The 20958-nt window shown below is 38.3% G+C and overlaps 1 protein-coding gene and 6 non-coding genes across 7 annotated transcripts in view; 3 read left to right on the top strand and 4 right to left on the bottom strand.

Annotated features, from left to right (window-relative positions):
- Nucleotides 1-20958, top strand: part of LOC121373963 — a 57653-nt gene that overhangs the window by 9092 nt on the left and 27603 nt on the right. The gene's annotated exons all lie outside the window — the stretch shown is intronic.
- Trnas-cga lies at nucleotides 9577-9658 on the top strand. The gene has a single exon. It is a non-coding gene; the product is annotated as a tRNA-Ser (tRNA).
- Trnas-cga lies at nucleotides 11229-11310 on the bottom strand. Its single transcript has one exon. It is a non-coding gene; the product is annotated as a tRNA-Ser (tRNA).
- Trnas-cga lies at nucleotides 13036-13117 on the top strand. Its single transcript has one exon. It is a non-coding gene; the product is annotated as a tRNA-Ser (tRNA).
- Nucleotides 13872-13953, bottom strand: Trnas-aga. The gene has a single exon. It is a non-coding gene; the product is annotated as a tRNA-Ser (tRNA).
- On the bottom strand, nucleotides 14845-14926 carry Trnas-uga. Its single transcript has one exon. It is a non-coding gene; the product is annotated as a tRNA-Ser (tRNA).
- On the bottom strand, nucleotides 15995-16076 carry Trnas-cga. Its single transcript has one exon. It is a non-coding gene; the product is annotated as a tRNA-Ser (tRNA).

Here is a 20958-nt window from a genome sequence, read left to right as displayed (position 1 = left end):
GAATGAATGAACGAACGAACGAACGAACGAACGAACTAACGAACGAACGAACGAACGAACGAACGAACGAACGAACGAATGAATGAATGAATGAACGGATGGTTGTCAATACAAGATCTGCGTTATGTCCATAGCGTTGGGTGGGGATGGGGGTGGGGGTAAGAAATACCAACACAACAACAAATTTCATAAACTCCTGTCATTAATAATATAATATGGTGCAGTCCCGTAGAGACGGTATCTCGAACTGGGGATGGGACACAGGTCAGAGTTCAATCTTCATTTATATGGAGTAGTAAAAACATACATTTTTGTCCTCAAGTGTATGTGTGTGTGTAAGGGGGGGGGGGGGGGGGGGGGGTAAAGGAGGCAAATACCTCCGCTCCCCGCGGGTTCCTACTGGTTTGCACAGCCATAAGGTGACGCTACACGTTTAACGACACCACTAGAGCACACTGATTTATTAATCATCGGCTACTGGATGTCAAACACTTGGTGTTTTTGACATATAGTCGTAGAGAGGAAACCCGGAATCTTTTATATGCACCATCCCACAGACAGGACAGCACATACCACGGCCTTTGATATACCAGTCGTATTGCACTGGCTGGAACGAGAAATATCCCAATGGGCCCACCGACAGGGATCGATCCCAGACCGACCGCACATCAAGCGAGCGCTTTGCCACTGGGCTACGTCCGCCCCTCGCACACACACGCACGCGCATGCACGCACGCACACTCACACACACACACAGATACACACACACACATACACACACACACACACAGATATAGACAGACACACACAGATACATACACACACACACACACACGATACGAGTGCATCGTACGAAAAACCCCACAAGAATTGCCGATTGTGACAAGACAGCATTACCATTTCATCGGTTGTACTCGGCTATTGTCGTACGAGATACTCGCATGGTTTGCATCGCCTTTAAAGTACAACAGTTACGTTTATTACTATCCCACTACCCCATTATATTGCTTAATTACTATACCCTATGTTTTATATGATATAGATGAATTACAGGAAAACAGGGGTACTAGTAAATGATAATATTCATCTGACAGTCGCAGCTTTAAACACCAGGCAAACATTTAATTCATTTCAACTTATTTCCGTGCTTATATCCAATTAAGGTTCAATCACGCTGTCCTGGGCACACACCTCAGCTATCTGGGCTGTCTGTCCAGGACAGTGGGTTAGTTGTTAGTTGGTTAGTGGTTAGTGAGAGAGAAGAGGGTGTAGTGGCCTTACGCCTACCCATTGAGCCCTTAAGAACTCGCTCTGGGTTGGAGTCGGTACCGGCCTGCGAACTCTGTACCTACCAGTCTGTAGTCCGATGGCTTAACCACTGCGTCACCGAGGCCGGTTCCAGGCAAACAAACCACAATAACAACAACAGCAACAACAACAACAAACAACAACAACAACAACAACAAAAAAAAACAAAAAACAAACAACATTAAAACACGGGTTTTCTTTTTGCGCATTATAAAAATAAAATAAATAAGTAAATACACGTATAGAGCGCAATATAAAATTAACAAACATGACAGTTTTAATCGACCTAATCGTTATACACGGGGCGGGTCACACTTTCTTCCTCTCAAACAGACAGGTATTCTAGCGTGTGATGGAAATGATAAATACCAACTCAGACCACGGCGCAGTTTTCACACGGGCCTAATCATGGAATCAGAATGATGGCACCGCGTCGTTCCCAGAACACGTCGGCGTTCGGTGTCTGCTGATGATGTGATGAAGATTTAAAACTGGACATGATGGAGTGAGTGAATGAAAACCTGCGGTCACAATAAAGAAAGAAAGGGAGAAAAAAGGAAGAACAAGGCCCGTCACCTCCCCCCCCCCCCCCAAAGAGAGAGAGAGAGAGAGAGAGAGAGAGAGAGAGAGAGAGAGAGAGAGAGAGAGAGAGAGAGAAAGAGAGAGTAAAACGCAACACAAATCAGTCCGCTCCCCCCCCCCAAAAAAAAAACAAAAAAAAAAAAAAAAAACAAACAAAAAAAAACAAACAAACAACAAAACCAAACAAAATACCACCAAAAATAACCAAAACCCAAAACCCCCAAAATTAAATAAAATTTAAAAAACAAAACAAAAAAACAAACAACAACAACAACAAAAAAACCCAAACAATAATAATAAAAGAATCCAAACAAACATTACATACAAAACAAAACCTTTTGTGTCATTTTCAAACACGTTTACCTTCTTGTTGTATTAGACATGGAAAATAAAGTTTAAATGTATGCGTTATTTAACCTGACGTGGCGTAAACATATTCTGCATTTCCAAGTACATGTACTTAAAAAACAATAAAATATGAGCTATATTTTAAGTGACATCACAAAAAAACAAACAAAGTTTACGATAAGCAAATTAGTGTGTCAAGGCTTAATCTGTTGTTTTTTATTTCCAGGTGCAGTTAGCTAAAAGCAATAAAACAAACGTGATTCGCTTTTGAATGACTTCATAAAATTTAATGTTTTATACGATAAGACAATTGCTACCCGCAAGCCTTTGCTGTTTTTTTTATTAAAAACATAATATGTATTGTACCATGAAAAAAATACAAGAACAAAAAACCCACGATAATAACGAAAAACCACAAAATATATATCTTTTTTTTTTTTAAAGAAGAAAGGAATTTTTTTGTGTAAATGTCATTCCTATTATACAGAATGCCAGTGACTGCGGAAACCCAATTCTGTAATGTAACACTGTTGTATGCAAAGGAACATGGATAAGACGTCAACGCCTTGCATATTTGCATACATTAACTCTGATTTGGCCGCGGTTAGAACGGGTGTAACTAGAAAGCGCTCACGATTTCGTCGTTCGGAGATTGAGGTGTTGTCACCGATGTCACACGTCCTAATTTTATTACGTCGTAACAGCGTCTCAGCAACATAAGTAATTTTTATAAATCATTACGATCTGCGAAGATGACTTCTTCAGTAAAACAGAAATAAGATTGTTTATTCCCCCTATCGGTGAAGTGGAAGGGGATTATAGATTTCGTTTCCGTCGGTACATTTGTCTGTCTCATAAGCGTACGAGACAGGGGACAGGGGCAGGATGAGAGCAAAACCTCAAGTTCGAACAAGCATCATAGAGATAGTCTTGCAAAATGTGCTAAACTAAAACCTTTTTTTACCATGTATGTCTATCATTCTACCCTAAAAATTAGTTACAGTCCATGTAAAAATTAATAATGATTCGTTTGCATCCATATATAGCTGTTTGGTAGTAATTCTAACAAGAATAAATGTTATTATGCGGTTTCAGGCATTTTTATTTAATTCGGGAAATAGTTCCAGTCAGTGCACCACGACTGGCATATCAAAGGTCGTGGTATGTGCTATACTGTCTGTGGGATGGTGCATATAAAAGATCCTATACTGCTAATCGAAAAGAGTAGCTCATGACGTGGCGACAGCGGGTTTCTTCTCTCAATATATGTGTGGTCCTTAACCATATGTCCGACGCCATATAACCGTAAATAAAATGTGTTGAGTGCGTCGTTAAATAAAACATTTCATTTCATTTCAATTCGGGCAAAAACCAGTCTGCCCCTCTATAAAAAATGGTAGCCCGTACGTACGCCTATGGTCTGTCTGTCTATCGACCTTTTTTTGTGTGTTTATGTGTGTATGTTGGGGGTGGGGATGGTTGTTTCGGAATGTCACAAGACACTGAGATTTTGTTTATTGCTTGTTCATGTTGAGTTACAGATCAAATTTCACTTTCATGGGAATTTGACTATTTTTCAATGTTATGGGAATTTGACTATTTTTCACTGTTATGGGAATTTGACTATTTTTCACTGTTATGGGAATTTGACTATTTTTCACTGTTATGGCCCTTGAACTTAGTTTGTTGAGCCCTATATGGGACATCTATTACTTTAGCAGTACTTCAAGAATGCTCAGCGTTCGCTCGATGCGCGGTCGGTGTGGGATTGAACCCCGTCGGTGGCCCATTGGGCTATTTCTCGTCCCAGCCAGTTCTGCACAACTGGTGTAACAAAGGCCGTGGTATGTACTGTCCTGTCGGTGGGATGGTGCATATAAAAGATCCCTTGTTGCTAATCGTTCCTGTCATGGACGGAAGAGCCGACCGAGGCCGGCTCTTGTGCCCACGACAGGCGTGCGCTACAACAGCTTGTTCTGAATGTGCACGTAAAACCCTATGACATGACATGACATAATCGAAAAGAGTAGCCCATGAAATGGCGACAGTGGGTTTCCTCTCTCAATATCTGTGTGTATGTCCGACGCCATATAACCGTAAATAAAATGTGTTGATTGCGTAGTTAAATAAAACATTTCCTTATATTGCTTTAGCAGTACTTCAAGCATGCTTGTTTTCCAAAGTAAAAAAAAAAGTGTTTAAAAACAATGGACCATACGTCTAGTTAGTTTCTCGAATTTTTCAGTCAAAGGGTCGAAACTTCTCTGATTGTTTTTTTTTCCGTCCCCACGACTGATATATCAAATGCCGTGGTATGTGCTGTCCGGTCTGTGGTAAAGTACAAATAAAATATCGCTTGCTGCTAATGAAAAAACAAAATGTGGCCGCTTTCTTCTGTTTGACATCCAATAGCTGATGATAAATAAATCATTGTGCTCTAGTGGTGTCATTAAACAAAAGCAAACGTGTCTGAATTATCAAATGTTTGACCAACTAGGGGACGAATGCTCACAGTGCTTTTTGTCAAAGCCTACATCCTTAGGGATGAACAATTTATGATAGCATTACAGGACTCACAGCGTTGTGTGTGTATCTACCCGCTGCGTGACCCTACCCCCATTTCCACGACAGTTATATTTTTAAACAGAATTGCTAAAGGGGGACTATATTAAAAGGATTGTAAAATGTTTGTCAGGTCATTTAGGAATACAAAACTTGGAGGATTGGGAGTTAATAGAATGGACAATTCAGATATGTTAACAATATTGACCGGCCTCGGTGGCGTCGTGGTAGGCCATCGGTCTACAGGCTAGTAGGTACTGGGTTCGGATCCCACTCGAGGCATGGGATTTTTAATCCAGATATCGACTCCAAACCTTGAGTGAGTGTTCCGCAAGGCTCAATGGGTAGGTGTAAACCACTTGCACCGACCAGTGATCCATAACTGGTTCAACAAAGGCCATGGTTTGTGCTATCCTGCCTGTGGGAAGCGCAAATAAAAGATCCCTTGCTGCTAATCGGAAGAGTAGCCCATGTAGTGGCGACAGTGGGTTTCCTCTCAAAATCTGTGTGGTCCTTAACCATATGTCTGACGCCATATAACCGTAAATAAAATGTGTTGAGTGCGTCGTTAAATAAAACATTTCTTTCTTTAACAATATTGAAATCCTTTGAGGGTTAGGATCTCATATAATACATTTAGCATCTTAAATAATTGTGTTCTAGTGGTGGCGTTAAAGAAAACAAACTTTTTGACTTCTGCGTACAACCCTCGGTGGCGTCGTGGTTAAGCCATCGGACATAAGGCTGGTAGGTACAGGGGTCGCAGTCCGGTACCGGCTCCCATCCAGAGCCAGTTTTAACGACTCAATGAGTAGGTGTAAGACAAAACCACTACACCCTCTTTTCTCTCTCACTAACCACTAACAACTAACTCACTGTCCTAGGCCCCGTTCCACGAAGCGATCTTAGTGCTACGATCACCTTAAGTACATAAGGTAGCTATGCACTTAAAGGGACACGCCCCAGTTGTTAACCATTACGCCGTTGTTTTTCGCTATTAAACCCATTTTCTCACAAATAAAATTGCACTTTACTTACATTTTATTATTCAGAATATATATTTCCATTCACCTGAAGTGTTTTTTAATAATCCTGGTAATCCTGGTGTTTGTAATACCACAAAATAAATGTTTCGTATTTCTTAAAAACGCATACGCGTCTGAGAAGAAACCGTTGAGCAGACAAGGTCTAATCTATTTTTAGAGGGGATCTTCCCGTTTCAACGTCACAGACGTTGGTATACCCGTGACCGTTATCATTTTGGTTCGGTTTGTTTTCTCGTGCATGATTCACGCAATCAACATCCGATTTGGTGTCGTTTGCTTGTCGTTCATTTGTGAGGTTTTTCTTCACAGTTCCTGAACATTTTCATTAACAATAAAGTTCAGACAAGTATCTCAATACAAAACGTTACAAACCCTTAAAACCAATAATTTTGCCAAGTCTTACGATATCTGGAGAGGGGATACAATCTTGGGGGTGGGGAGTGTGTGTGTGTGTGGGGGGGGGGGGGGGGGGGAGACAAGCTATATTGTTACCTTTATTTAAATAGAGTAGGACAAAAAAACAACCTTACATTTTCGTCCTGGGGAGGGGAAGTGCCTCCCCACCTCTGGTTCCTACAGACTGTACTACTACTACTACTACTACTACTACTACTACTACTACTACCAACAATAATAAACGGTGCATCTAATTGCTAATAATAATAGGTTAGCCACTAGTACCCGGTGCCGAATAGCAAATGTAGGCTAATTGCGGTTTATATATAAAATGTATTATTTCAAACACTGTAGTATAGTCAACATGGTCAGTGACGGACTATCATCGTCGTCTTATTCCTATTCAAGTATCATGATTGCTGCAGCAGCCACTTCCTCAACAGAAGCACCCATGTTGGTAAAGTAACTTCCTGTTCCAAACTCATTCCTTTCGCTGTCCAGGACAGAACAGTTGGAACATGCCAAGGAGAGGTGAAAGGAACGCACCCCAAGTCTGTGTACACTCTGTGAAATTTGTCGTGACAGGCATTTCTGTGCTTCGAGCGACATCTACCGGTGACATCAGAATATTAACTTTCAAAATTATTTCAAGTCATTGGGTCACGGGGATTCCCATGGTATTTATCGATATAAAACCTGCTTTTTGACTCTATTTTATAAAAACGTGATCTAAGTGTGTTACAGTTTTGTAGATTAACCAAAATTAGAATTAATTTTCGCGGGCTGAAACTAGGGCGTGCGACTTTACGGTGATCTTAGGGCTAAGATCGCTTCATGGAACGGGGCCCTGAACAGACAGCCCAGATAGCTAAGGTGTGTGCCCATGACAGCATGCCTGAACCTTAATTGGATATAAGCACGAAAATAAGTTGAAATGAAATGACTTCTATGTACTAGTATGTGTAGCCTCCTTCTGCTAGACTTGCGCGTACTCACGAGTGGGTTAATGGTTGTGAGAGGACGGTCTAGCCGTGACAGTACAGTCGCGTCATTCGTCATCAAAATGACGTCTCGCTTTAGAAGTGTCATGGTAACGCAACTCGTTTATTATCCGAGGTGTTTATGCCTTCTGTGATGGCCTGTCACGTTACCTAGCTGTGGTATGGTTTACGGAATGCAGCAAACGTTAGCGTTGAACGAGACTAACTCGCAATCGGAGCTCGTCGTATCCAGTGTATGGAGTTGGCCGAGGATGTCCTATTTTGGGATCCGATCGAGATAATAACTAGTGGTGTAACAATACATCGGACAATCGATATGTTGCTATAGTCAATGCCTCTATAGCAATGTATCGATAGTTAATTCAACTATCGATAACTATCGCAGTTGTTTGGCCAATTATCGATAGTTTGGATAGTATGCACAGTCAAATAATATAGTCTACGACCAACGTATGATTTCACTACCTAGTAACATTATTACAAATAAATAAGTACAAACACAGACATACATACAAACACACAGACTAACACACACACACACACACACACACACACACACACACACACACACACACTTGAAGACAGGTAAATAGTTTTGCGAAATATCTATTCATATTATTATCAAACGATTTAAGAACTCGCAATACTATCACAATAGTACTATCACTATTGCAATAGTGAAACTGGTCGCAATAGTCGCCCCTAATAATAACTATTTTAACTGTGTTCTTTGGTTTAGGTACACGTATAATTGCAAACTTTTGTGTAATATATTTTTTTTTTTGTAAAACCAACTTGGTGACGCCATGGTGTTTTGTATTTATTGCGATAAAGTGAATTGACATTTTATTTTAGGGCAAACTGTTCATTTATTACAGTTGCCCAAAATGGACACATGTAGTCCTCCAGTGGCATGGGAGTGTGTGTGTGTGTGTGTGTGTGTGTGTGTGTGTGTGTGTGTGTGTGTGTGTGTGTGTGTGTGTGTGTGTTGCACAGGGCTATTGCCCCCAAAACAAATTGTTTTCAAAAACTATTAAACTTTATAAAATCATACATAGACACATACATACATACATATACATACATACATACATACATACATACATACATACATACATACATACATACACACATACAGACAGGCATACAGGATGCCTCAATAGCTCAAAAGGTATCATGGCAAGTCTGCAAAGTTGCTGACGATTCAGTGCCATAGGTTCGAGTCCCAACAACGTCATGGGACAATTTGTGAGGCCAGAAAGGATTTAATTATCCCCTGCGCCAGTGCGTTAATATCTATGTATGTAACAGTCAACCTTGACATACATACAATATATAGATATTCATACATCAATACATACATACAAACATACATACATACATAGGGTGGGTTGCCCCCCAATATGGGTTGCACCGCCACCCCCCACCCCCAATATAAAATCCTAGCTACGCCAGTGGTTTTTTCTGTGAGACTGTCAAAATTACCAAATGTTTATCATCCAACTGATACCCAATGATTAATAAATCAATGTGCTCTAGTGGTGTCGTTAAACAAAACAAACCTTAACCTTTTTTTAACAGTCATTTGTTTTGAGGAATTCTCCAAATTACTGTCAACATGCCCATGGCAAGACCGTGAGTTAGCGAACGCTTTATCAGTGGACCGATATCGGCTTCCGATCAGCGCCTGTAACTAGGATTATCACTATATATCAGTCAAGCCATAGTCGACTAGTTTAGAAAATGACGCGGATTTTCACGCTTTATTTCGGGTTTATAAACATCCGTATTGATGGCGATAAAAACTTATTTTTGTACTAATCTTGGTATTCGAGTAAGGATCGTGGTCGCTGTTCGTCTGTCTTATTATATTATAATTAAGTGATTGTCGCCATTATAATTATTGTATGCATATAGGAGAGGGCCTGGTAAGTTGGCAAACTTGTGCTCAATCCTTTTATTGTTTATGCAATCAAATATATTTTCAGTAATAAAACAAATTAATCTGTCTTAGATGGAACACGTTTGTCCAATCTGGGATGTTATGTTTCTGAAACAAAGCTCCCTTAAACACTCTTAAGTAATGTTAGCACAATTAGAGCGCAAGACAACAAAGGAAAATTAATATAAACCCATTTGATTATTTTAAAAATGTACCCAAAGTATTGGCAAGTAAAATAAATATATTTAAAACATAAACAATATGGAATAAAATATCCGAGGCCTAATTCAGAAAGTTCGCTTAAACTCGCATACGTTGCATTGTTAATCACAAAGTTGCGAGAGGTTGTTGAATTAGGCCCCTGTAGACACATTTACTCGATTGTTATCAAGCTGTGATGGCCGAGTGGTTAAGGCGTTGGACTCGAAATCCAATGGGATCTTCCCGCGTAGGTTCAAATCCTACTCACAGCGACTTTTTACTTTTACTTTTATTTTTACTTATGACAAATTGGTCTGTTTTTAATTTGTCATTCTGTTTAACGATTGTTCAGTTAGGATTAGTGGGTTTCCTCTCATTATTTGTGAATGACGCCATATAAATGTGTTAGATACGCTGTACAATACATTTCTGTTTAACCTTGACATTGACATGGGGATCAAGACAAATCATGGACTGCACACGTAGTTTGTGGTCGATCGAATTTGGAGGGATGGATGCGAGGTGACCGCCCCTCAATGCCCTTTGACATACCCCGAATATGGAGAGAACCACAGAACCATGTGAATGACTGCTACTTCTCTATGGTGGATATTTCAAGATTCAAGAAAACGAAAAATCGACATGATATCACATATCCAGATATTCCATCATCTATTGCTACTCACAGCGAGTAAATTTTACTTTCATTCTTATTTATGACAAATTGGTCTGTTTTAAATTTCTTATTTTGTTTAACGATTATTCAGTTAGAATTAGTTTAATTTCATAAATATGGAAAGGTATAGTTGAATTAACAACTTATTCTATTTCGTTTCGATAACAGCGTTATGGGCTCGTTAAAGGTCCTACTTACACCGATCTTTTTCACTTTTGTCTTTATAAATATTTTATATATATTTTATTTATAAATAATGGTCTTTTAATTTAAAAAATTGAAAAGTACTCGCTTGATATGCAGTCGGTCTATGATCGAAACCCGTCTGTGGGCCATTTGAGCTATTTGTCGTTCCAGCCAGTGCATCACGACTGGTATATCAAAGGCCGTTGTATATGATATCCTGTCTTTGAGATGTGCATATGAAAGATCCCTTTCTACTGAAGGAAAAAAATGTAGCAGGTTTCCTCTCTAAGGCTATGTTTTAAAATGTTTGACATCCAATAGCCGATGATAAATAAACAATTGTAAACTGACTGCGAGTGTATTCTGTATTGTGATTTGTTAATTACATTTTTCCCCCCGGGATCAAATGAAAATAACACCCGGAAAGCTAATGATGTCATTAGAAAATGACGTCATTAGCAATTGGAACAGGCGAAGTTGACGATTCAATGGTCTACAGTTAGACTGTAGCCAGGTATTTTGTTAAATAAATACCAAATATACAGTTAGTTCTGTAGAAAAACGATTCAGTTTACAATGGACATAACCATATGAAGGTTTTAGATTTGCGGGTGTTATTGTCTATTTGATACCCGCAAATGTTTCATTTTTGACCTCAGGCTAACGCCTTCAGTAAAAAATGACATTGGCGGGATCAAATAGACAATAACACCCGCAAATCTAAAAACTCATTATGATTATCTCCTAAAATTAATGTGCTTTAGTGGTGTCGTTAAATATAGTAAACTTTCGCACTGACCTTTCATTCACTTTTGTCGAGTCGAAATAGAACATCAAAACACATATGAGTTATTAATCCAATTCTGTCTTTCCATATGTATTTAATTAAAGCTAATCGCAACTGGATATTAGGTAAAACAAATAAGCATATTAAAAAATGTCCAATTTTAATAAATAATAATAAAAGTAAAAATAAAAGTCGCTGTGAGTAGGATTTGAACCTACGCGGGAAGATCCCATTGGATTTCGAGTCCAACGCCTTAACCACTCGGCCATCACAGCTTGATAACAATCGAGTAAATGTGTCTACAGGGGCCTAATTCAACAACCTCTCGCAACTTTGTGATTAACAATGTGCACAACATGTTGTAAAGTTACTTAAAGGAATGCTTAATATAGGCTTTCGGACTGGTATGCATATTTGACGATATATAATGGGCATTACACAATGTAACAGAAATATTCAAAGTTCTAACTTCTTAGTTATGTCAATTTTTGTGTTGATTATGTTTAGTTAAAGTGTACTGATTACAAAAATGTCACTACTTCTTCTAGATTGTTAGTTTTAGTCACAGAATCTCACTTTCACTATTTGTAGGAAATGTTTTAAGAATTTTAATGAGATTTTTCGCTCCATAGACATATACACAATACTGTATTCATGGAGTTCTAATTGCATTTATTAACACAAATATTACATATATATTCTGCATGTTCTACTATGCAGGTATAAATCAACAACAAAGATTACAAATCACAAATGAAACGTTTTTCGTACTTTACGTCGATGACATGATGAGTCATCACATACTAACCACTACAGATAGTCACCCATCATGTTGCAGTCCCATTTCCCTTGATATCTTCTTTCCATATAAAACATTTTGATATATCATGGTGAAATCTTTCGCCGTGTTCTTCACTGATGTCACCCATATTTTCACTGAAGAAATGTAGGTGAGAATGGCGAAAATGCAATTTCAAAGACATCCGTCATCCAAGCTTTTCATAAGTCTTTATCAATTTTTCATTAACCGTTCGTAATTCCCACTTTTTTTTATTCCCAAGGAAATTTTCAACCACTTCTCTAAACGACCTTCAAGCGTTTCGTTCCTTTGATGTAATTTTTGTCTTCAAATTCTTGTAACTGGAGCATCTTGCGAACATCTGGTCCGGTGAAAATACCACCTTCGATTTTTGCTTTTGACATATGTAGAAACATGTTGGAAATGTATTTTAAAGCTTCGCCTTCTTTGTTCAGTGTTTTTACAAACTGTTGGACACGCCCAAGTTTGATATGCAGTGGAGGCATAAGGACTTTCTCTGATTCTACCAAGGGCTGGTACTTCACCTTCTGGTTGCCTAGAATACAGTGTTCTCTGTGAGGCCAGCGTCTTTTGCGATAGTGTTGAAGCATGACTGTCCCACAGGCTAAGAAAGCAAGAATGTTATGTATAGCCTCCTTTTAAGAAGCTAATCATTTTGAAATCCCCACACAACCTGCCATTTGTACCTGTTGTAGTCTATTGTTTCCAGAAGAAATTTTACATTTTCGTAGTTTTCCTTTATATGCACAGAATGCCCAGTTGGTATTGATGGATACTGATTTCCATTCAACAGAAGAACACACCTGAGACTTCGGGAGGAACTGTCTATGAAGAGACGTCAATCGTTTGGTTCATGCTCAATACCCAGTTCTTGAAACAAGTTCTCATTGGCATTACAGAAACATAAATCGTGTTTCACCGAAAAATATTTTGAGAACCTTTCATGTCTTTTTTTTACAAAATTAATTTAAACATATTTGATTATTTGAAAAGAGTGCCCAAAGTATTGGCAAGATATATCTAAAAAAATTAAAACTATGGAATAATATACCAGGTCTAATTCATAAAGCTCCCTTAAACTCGTTTACATAACTTTACAACATATTGCATTGTTAATCACAAAGTTGCGAGAGGTTGTTGAATTAGGCCCCTGTGGACATATTTACTCGATTCTTATCAAGCTGTGATGGCCGAGTGGTTAAGGCGTTGGACTCGAAATCCAATGGGATCTTCCCGCGTAGGTTCAAATCCTACTCACAGCGACTAAATTTTACTTTTATTTTTACTTATGACAAATTGGTCTGTTTTAAATTTCACATTTTGTTTAACGATTGTTCAGTTAGGATTAGTTTCATTTCCATAACAGGTTTTTTTATATTCTATGGTCTGTTTTTAAATTTAAACATTTTGATTTATTAATTAACGATGTTCAGTAGAGAGGAAACCCTCTAGGATTAGGGATCTTTTATTTCATTGCCATAGAACAGGTTTTCTCATAATTCTATTTTCGGTTATAATAAGAGAAAACAGTGTTATGGGATCGCAAAAAAAAAAAAAAAAAAAAAAAAAAAGATATAAAAAAAAAAGTTTTCTTTGTTTATCGAAACCGCTAGAGCACATTCACGTAGATTAAAATCAACTGAGAAATTAAAATGCCAAATTTGTCATAGTAAAAAATAAAAGTCGCTGTGCCTTAGATTTGAAACCCTCTACATTATTCCAATAGTAGCCAAGCCAACGGGATCTTTTATATGCATGAAACTGCACAGATAGCACATAATATAAAGATCTACAAATAAAAATAATTTTAAAAATTCATAATAAGACAACCCACATAGAACCAAACACATTTATCACACAAAGCATTCAAAAAAAAAAAAAAAAAAATTATAAACCTTACAAAAAATTTTTAAAATAAACAAAAATTAAATACACATTGACACACCTGGGTAGACAATCGTTAAACAAAATGAGAAATTTAAAATAGAAAAATTTGTCATAAGTGAAAATAAAAGTCGCTGTGAGTAGGATTTGAACCTACGCAGGAAGATCCCATCGGATTTCTAGCCCAACGCCTTAACCACCCGGCCATCACAGCTTGATAACTATCTACAGCGACCTAATTCACTAAACTATCGCAACTTTGTGATTAGCAATGCCACATGTTGTAAAGTTACGTAAGCGAGTTCAAGGGAGCTTTCGGAATTAGGCCTGTGATATTTTATTCGATATTTTTTATGTTTTAAATATATTTATTTTATTTGCCAATACTTTTTTTCCTAGATTTTTTCTCTTTTTATTATTATTATGTTTTAGTTTTATGAGATCTTTCTAGTTATTAATACCTAAACATTAGTAAATGTTTACCATCAGACTAAAATAGCTATGTCAAGGTTAAACAGACATGTTTTATTGTACAACGCATCTAACACATTTAAACGGTGTCATTCACAGACACTGAAAGGAAACCCGCTGTCGTCAGTCTATGAGCTACTCAGGGACGGGACGTAGCCCAGTGGTTAAGCGCTCGCTTGATGCGCGGTCGGTTTGGGATCGATCCCTGTCTGTGAGACCATTGGGCTATTTCTCGTTCCAGCCAATGCAGAACGACTGGTATATCAAAGGGATCGTGGTATGTGTTATCCTGTCTGTGGGATGGTGCATATGAAAGATCCCTTGCTACTAATGAAAGAATGTAGCGGTATTCCTCTCTATGTGTCAACATTATTAATCAATCAATATGCTCTAGCGGTTTCGATAAACAAATCAAACTTTAACTTTTAACTTAATCAGGGACCTTTAACGATCCCATAACACTGTTATCGAACCGACATAGAATATAAAAAACCCATAAGATAAGTTGTTAATTCAACTGTATCTTCCCATATCCATGGAAATGAAACTAATCCTAAATGAACAATCGTTAAAGAAAATGAAATATTTAAAGCAGACCTATTTGTCATAAGTAAAAATAAATGTAAAATTTAGTCGCTGTGAGTAGGATTTGAAGCTACGCGGGAAGATCCCATTGGATTTCAAGTCCAACGCCTTAACCACTCGGCCATCACAGCTTGATAAGAATCGTGTAAATCTGTCTACAGGGGCCTAATTCAACAACCTCTCGCAACTTTGTGATTAACAATGCAACATGTTGTAAAGTTACGTAAGCGAGTTTAAGTGAACTTTATGAATTAGACCTCATATATTATTCCATAGTTTTTAATTCTTTAGATATATCTTGCCAATACTTTGGGCGCTCTTTTCAAATAATCAAATATGTTTATATTAATTTTGTTTTGTTGTCTTGGAGCTCTAAGTGAGGTGTGTCAATGTGTGTTTAATTGTTTGTTTATTGTTTGTTTATTTGGTTTATACTTTTATTTTTTATTTTTTACTTTAAAAAAAAAAAAAAAATTAATTTATTTTTTCTGTGGATTGTTTTCTTTTTATTATTTTTAAAAATTATTTTTATGAGATCTTTCTAGTTATTAATACCTAAACATTAGTAAATGTTTATTATCATCAGACTAATTTGGCCATATCAAGGCTAAAGAGAAATGTTTTATTGTACTGAGAGGAAACCCGCTGCCGTCAGTCTATGGGCTACTCTAAGGCAGGACGTAGCCCAGTGGTAAAACCCTTGCTTGATGCGCGATCGGTTCGGGATCGATCCCTGCCAGTGGGGCTATTGGGCTATTTCACGTTCCAGCCAGTGCACGACTGGTATATCAACGACCATGCTACGTATTATCCTGTTTGTGCGATGGTGCATATAAAAGATCTCTTGGCTTGGCTACTAATGGAAAAAAATGTAGCGGGTTTCCTCTCTAACATTATGTGTCAAAATTACCATATTTTTGACATCCAATTGCTGATTATTAATCAATCAATATGCTCTAGTGGTTTCGTTAAACAAAGACAACTTTAACTTTTAACTTCAGCAGGGACCTTTAACGAACCCTTAACACTGTTATCGAACCGAAATAGAATATCAAAACACATAAAACAAGTTGTTAATTCAACTGTACCTTTCCATATTTATGGAAATAAAACTAATCTTAACTGAACAATCGTTAAACAAAATGATAAATTTCAAAAAGACCAATTTGTCATAAGTAAGAATAAAAGTTAAATTTAGTCGCTGTGAGTAGGATTTGAACCTACGCGGGAAGATCCCATTGGATTTCGAGTCCAACGCCTTAACCACTCGGCCATCACAGCTTGATAGTAATCGAGTAAATGTGTCTACAAGGACCTAATTCAACAACCTCTCTCAGCTTTGTGATTAATAATGCAACAATTAAAATTGTAAAGTTATCTAAGCGAGTTTAAAGGAGCTCTCTGAATTAAACCTCTGATATATTATTCCATATTTGTTATGTTTAAATATATTTAGTTTTCTTGCTAATCCTTTGGGCACACTCTTTAAATAATCAAACGTGTTTATATTAATTTTGTTTTGTTGTCTTGGCGCTCTTAGTCCACGTGAGTAGTGTCAATGTTTATTGTCTTCAGACTAATATTATTAGTCTGAAGACAATAAACATTTAAGTATTAATAACTAAACAAAATATTATGGCCCTATCAAGATTAAAGGCGCAGACCCTAGTTTCAACCCGTAAAAATGGACAGTAAGTTTGGCTAAGTTACAAAACTGTAACACATTTGGATAACATTACAAGAGAGTGAAACAAGAGTCTGTGACGTTGAAACGGTGAAATATCGTTAAACATAGACTAAAACTCGACTCCATAACTGTTATTTCTCATACGCACGTGCCTTTTTAAAAATATAAAAAATGCATTTTGTGATGTTAGAAAACACCAGGATGACCAGAAACACTTCTGATGTACGGAAATGGATAAACTAAACAATAAAATATAATGTTTGATTTCAGTCATCATAAACGGCTCTAATAGTGAAAAATATGCCTTAGTGTTTAAAAACTAGGGTTTGTCCCTTTAAACAGAAATGCTTTATTGTACGACGCATCTAACACATTTATATGGCGTCATTCGTAAATAATGAGAGGAAGCCCACTGTCTTTACTCTATGCGCTATTTCTTTTTGATTAACAGCAAGGGAACTTTTATAAGCACAGTTCTACAGGCAATTCACAGATAATGGGAGGAAACCCACTGTCGCCACTCTGTGGGCGACTCTTTTTCGATTAACAGCAAGGACACTTTTATAAGCACCATCCCACATACACTCATGTCACCTTAGTCTGCGCGGCACAAAAGTCTGCGCACGTTAATGACGTTACATTACGTCTTGAAACAAGTGTCGGGGTATGTTTGTAAACAAACAAACAACGTTAATTTAATTCACAAAACCGTTGTTAAAACAACACATCTTGATTGTGAATATATGTATAAAACTGGTCGATAACACTTTTATTGAAAAAAAACTCTGAATTAATGCACTAAAAGTATACTGTTGCCAGCCTCGATCAACGTGTCTGTCAACGTTGTAATGATCAACCTTCAACCTTGCATATCAACTTACATAAATTTACATAGAAGCTTCAATACATACCTTATTGTAATTTATGAATCCATAAATCAAATGAATGTCTTATTTAATCTGTTAACATAAACATCCAAGCATACTTTGAATTTCCCACCGAGTGACACAATGCAAAATGGCTGCACACAGACTTTGAAGATTGCACTGACAGCATGGCCTATTTTAGCTATAGTCTGTTTCAAAATTATCATTGATTGTCCTATATGTCTAACGAACACTATTTGTGCTCATTTACACAGTTAATAAAAGAATTTTTTTGTTGAATAATGATCAACTATTTTTACATTGGCTTTTTTTAATATTGTCATTTTGTGTTGTTCAAACTAAGGAGCATGGAACACCATTTATATTTATCTCATTTGCACAATCTAAATGTTTCTGAAACAGACTATAACAGGAAGTGATTGTTATTTAGAACTTATAAAAAGTCAGATCCATTGTTTGTTGCTGTTTTATGTAAACATTAGGGACACAAGTGGTTGTTTTGATGTTTGCTGCGCAGCCTTATGTGCCGTCATGCAGGCCAGTAAATGCAGGGGGGTCCCACTAAAAATGCGCTCATTACTTGAGTTTAAAAAACATTAAAATTAAAATAACTTTAGTTGTAACACGTTTATTGTTCCATTGTACTGTGGCAGTGAAATAAATATTTTTAAAGAAATATTTTAACTTTAAAATATAACACAAATGCTTAGGTGCGCAGACTTAGGTGCCACCAGTGTACATGATTTAGTACATTATTTGTGCAGCATTGGTCGAGCACGAGATAGCCCAATGGGCCAACCTAGATCGATCGCTCAACAGGCGAGCGCTTTACGACTGAACTTTGTCCCGCCACATGGTGATTTGCGATCTTGACCTTATTATCACAAGCGGCGGGACGTAGCCCAGTGGTAAAGCGTTTACTTGATGCGCGGTAGGTCTAGGATCGATCCTCATCGATGGGCCCATTGGGTTATGTGAGAGAGAAGAGGGTGTAGTGGCCTTTCAACTACTCATTGAGCCCTTAAGAAGTCCCTGTGGGTTGGCGAACCCTGTACCTACCAGCCTGTGGTCCGATGGCTTAACCACTGCGCCACCGAGGCCCGTATTGTCTTGGTCCCTAAACTTCTTAAGATTGCAATCGTGTCATGGTGACACTTAAGCCGAAGGGTAATTATTCCTCGAGTTTTTACCTCGGCGGGTTAGTGTGTCTGTAAATGATCGCCCGTAAAACAGACTGTGACCCGAACACGGCGACATCAAGTTAACACACACTGCCGCGGCGACCATTCGTCAGCGGGCAGACGGCAGACAACTTCAGGCCCTGTCATTTCACTCATCTCTGTCTCTCGCTAGACAAAGAAGCACTTTTATCTTTCAGTTTTTGACGAAGTAATGATGGGGAGAGGGGAGAAGTGGGGGAAGCACTGGACATGCTTCGAATTTTATGTTTCTGTTTTTTTGCCGATCGATGTAAAAGTGGGAAGGAGGTTGGGGGACACTGGACGCGCCAGGACAGAGGCGTGTCACTGGACATACTTCGACCTTTAGATTTGTGTTCTGCCTATGTAATGTGGGAAGGACGTTGGGGGGGGGGGGGGGGGGGGGGGGGGGGGGGGGGGGGGGGAAGGGGGAAGAGGGGGCACTGGGTATGCCTCGACTTTGTTTCTATTTTTGCCGATGTTATGGTGGGAAGGTGTGGTGTTGGCACTAGACATGTCTCGACTTTGATGTTTCTGCCGATGTAAACGGTGGGAAGGGGTGGGGGGTGGGGGGACGACTGGTTATGCCTTAACTTTTATGTATCTGCCGATGTCGGGTTTCTTCCACTAGTGCATGTATTATTGATTATTATGTGAAATATTTGTTATCGGCGAAAATGATCAATGTAAAGGTATTTAGCGTCAACCACAGGGTTATTGTTGCATTTAAAACCGTGTGATAGGCAGCCATTCCGTGTTTTCGCCATACAGTTATCTCTGGCGGCAAAAAGCTATCATAACTGTCCAAATGTCCGTTAGCTCTCGAACGGCAGAGTACTAGGGCTAATATTAATGGTGATGTGAAAGATTCATGCAATAAAAAACATAACTAACGTTTTGTAGCTTCAGTCACGGTCAGTTAAATGGCCACTAAAGACCACTTAAATGATAGTCTGATGAATTTTACTACATGATATATACCACCACATAAAACCACATACACAACAATATTAGCATATTTGACTAAAGTTATTACACGCAGCGTTTCAACATATACGCCATTGATATATATAGGGTACTCCCCGAGTGTCTTGTGATATATATAGGGTACTCCTCGAGTGTCTTGTGATATATAGAGGGTACTCCCCGAGTGTCTTGTGATATATAGAGGGTACTCCCCGAGTGTCTTGTGATATCATAATTTATCAGCACGAGTTAATACAAGTATGAAATTCGAGACTTGCCGAGGATTTTTATAATTTTATCAACGATTGCTGATACATTATGATAGCACAAGACACGAGGGGTGGATGGGTGGCGGTATTCTTTTTATCACCCATTATCATTCGTTTCATTTGCGACAATTGCGTATAATGTCAGTAATGTGGGTTGAATGTCACATTATTTGGCAGCGGTAGACTCGTTAACTAGCAGAACGATAGTGGCGTGACGTGATAAGTTTACCGCTGAAACATAAACAGTGACGTAACAAAAGAAGCGATATCTCCTAGGAGAATATCGAAGGAGATATCACAAATTAGTGTGCCAGCGATATCTCCTACAAAAGCCTTTAATAGATTATAAAAATACTACAACACCTCACCTTAAAGTAAATCGGAAACAATTAGGGTTATGTTTCCTTTTTCAGACATAACGGGAAACGTATTTGACTATTCGGACACAAACTGTCATGCTGCTTTTAGTAGGACCCCACACGTTTTAAGCACATTAGTAGCTGATACACTAACATTAGTTCAAACTGAATTACAGGCATTTTTATTGGCCCGATGAAACGACATTTTATCGCAACAAACACTCACATTTATCACCATTGATAAGATTGGTAGTGTTAACTGTGGAATGCAAAGTTGGGTGCACTTTCAACTTTGAACCTCTGACATACTATTTAGTGTATTCATACCTAAAGCATTAAGTAGGTTTTAAGGAAGGAAAGGAAGGAAATGTTTTATTTAACGACGCACTCAACACATTTTATTTACGGTTATATGGCGTTGGACATATGGTTAAGGACCACACAAATATTGAAGGAGGAAACCCGCAGGTCGCCACTTCATGGGCTACTCTTTTTTATTAGCGCCGAGGGATCTTTTATATGCACCACCCCACTGGCAGTATAGTACATACCACGGCCTTTGTTAAACCAGTTATGGAGCACTGGCTGGAACGAGAAATAGCCCAATGGGCCCACCGACGAGGATCGATCCTAGACTGACCGCGCATCAAGCGAGCGCTGTACCACTGAGCTACGTCTCGCCTCTCCTCACCCCCCCCCCCCCCCCCCCCCCACACACACACACATAATAGAGATACGCAAATAAAAACAACTGTCTGAAATTCTAATATCAATTTCAAATGACTTCATGAAACTG

Source organism: Gigantopelta aegis, chromosome 1, assembly GCF_016097555.1.
Source record: "Gigantopelta aegis isolate Gae_Host chromosome 1, Gae_host_genome, whole genome shotgun sequence".
NCBI lineage: Eukaryota > Metazoa > Mollusca > Gastropoda > Neomphalida > Peltospiridae > Gigantopelta > Gigantopelta aegis.
Note: the sequence above shows the minus strand (reverse complement) of the source record. Positions and strands in the feature narration are given on the sequence as shown.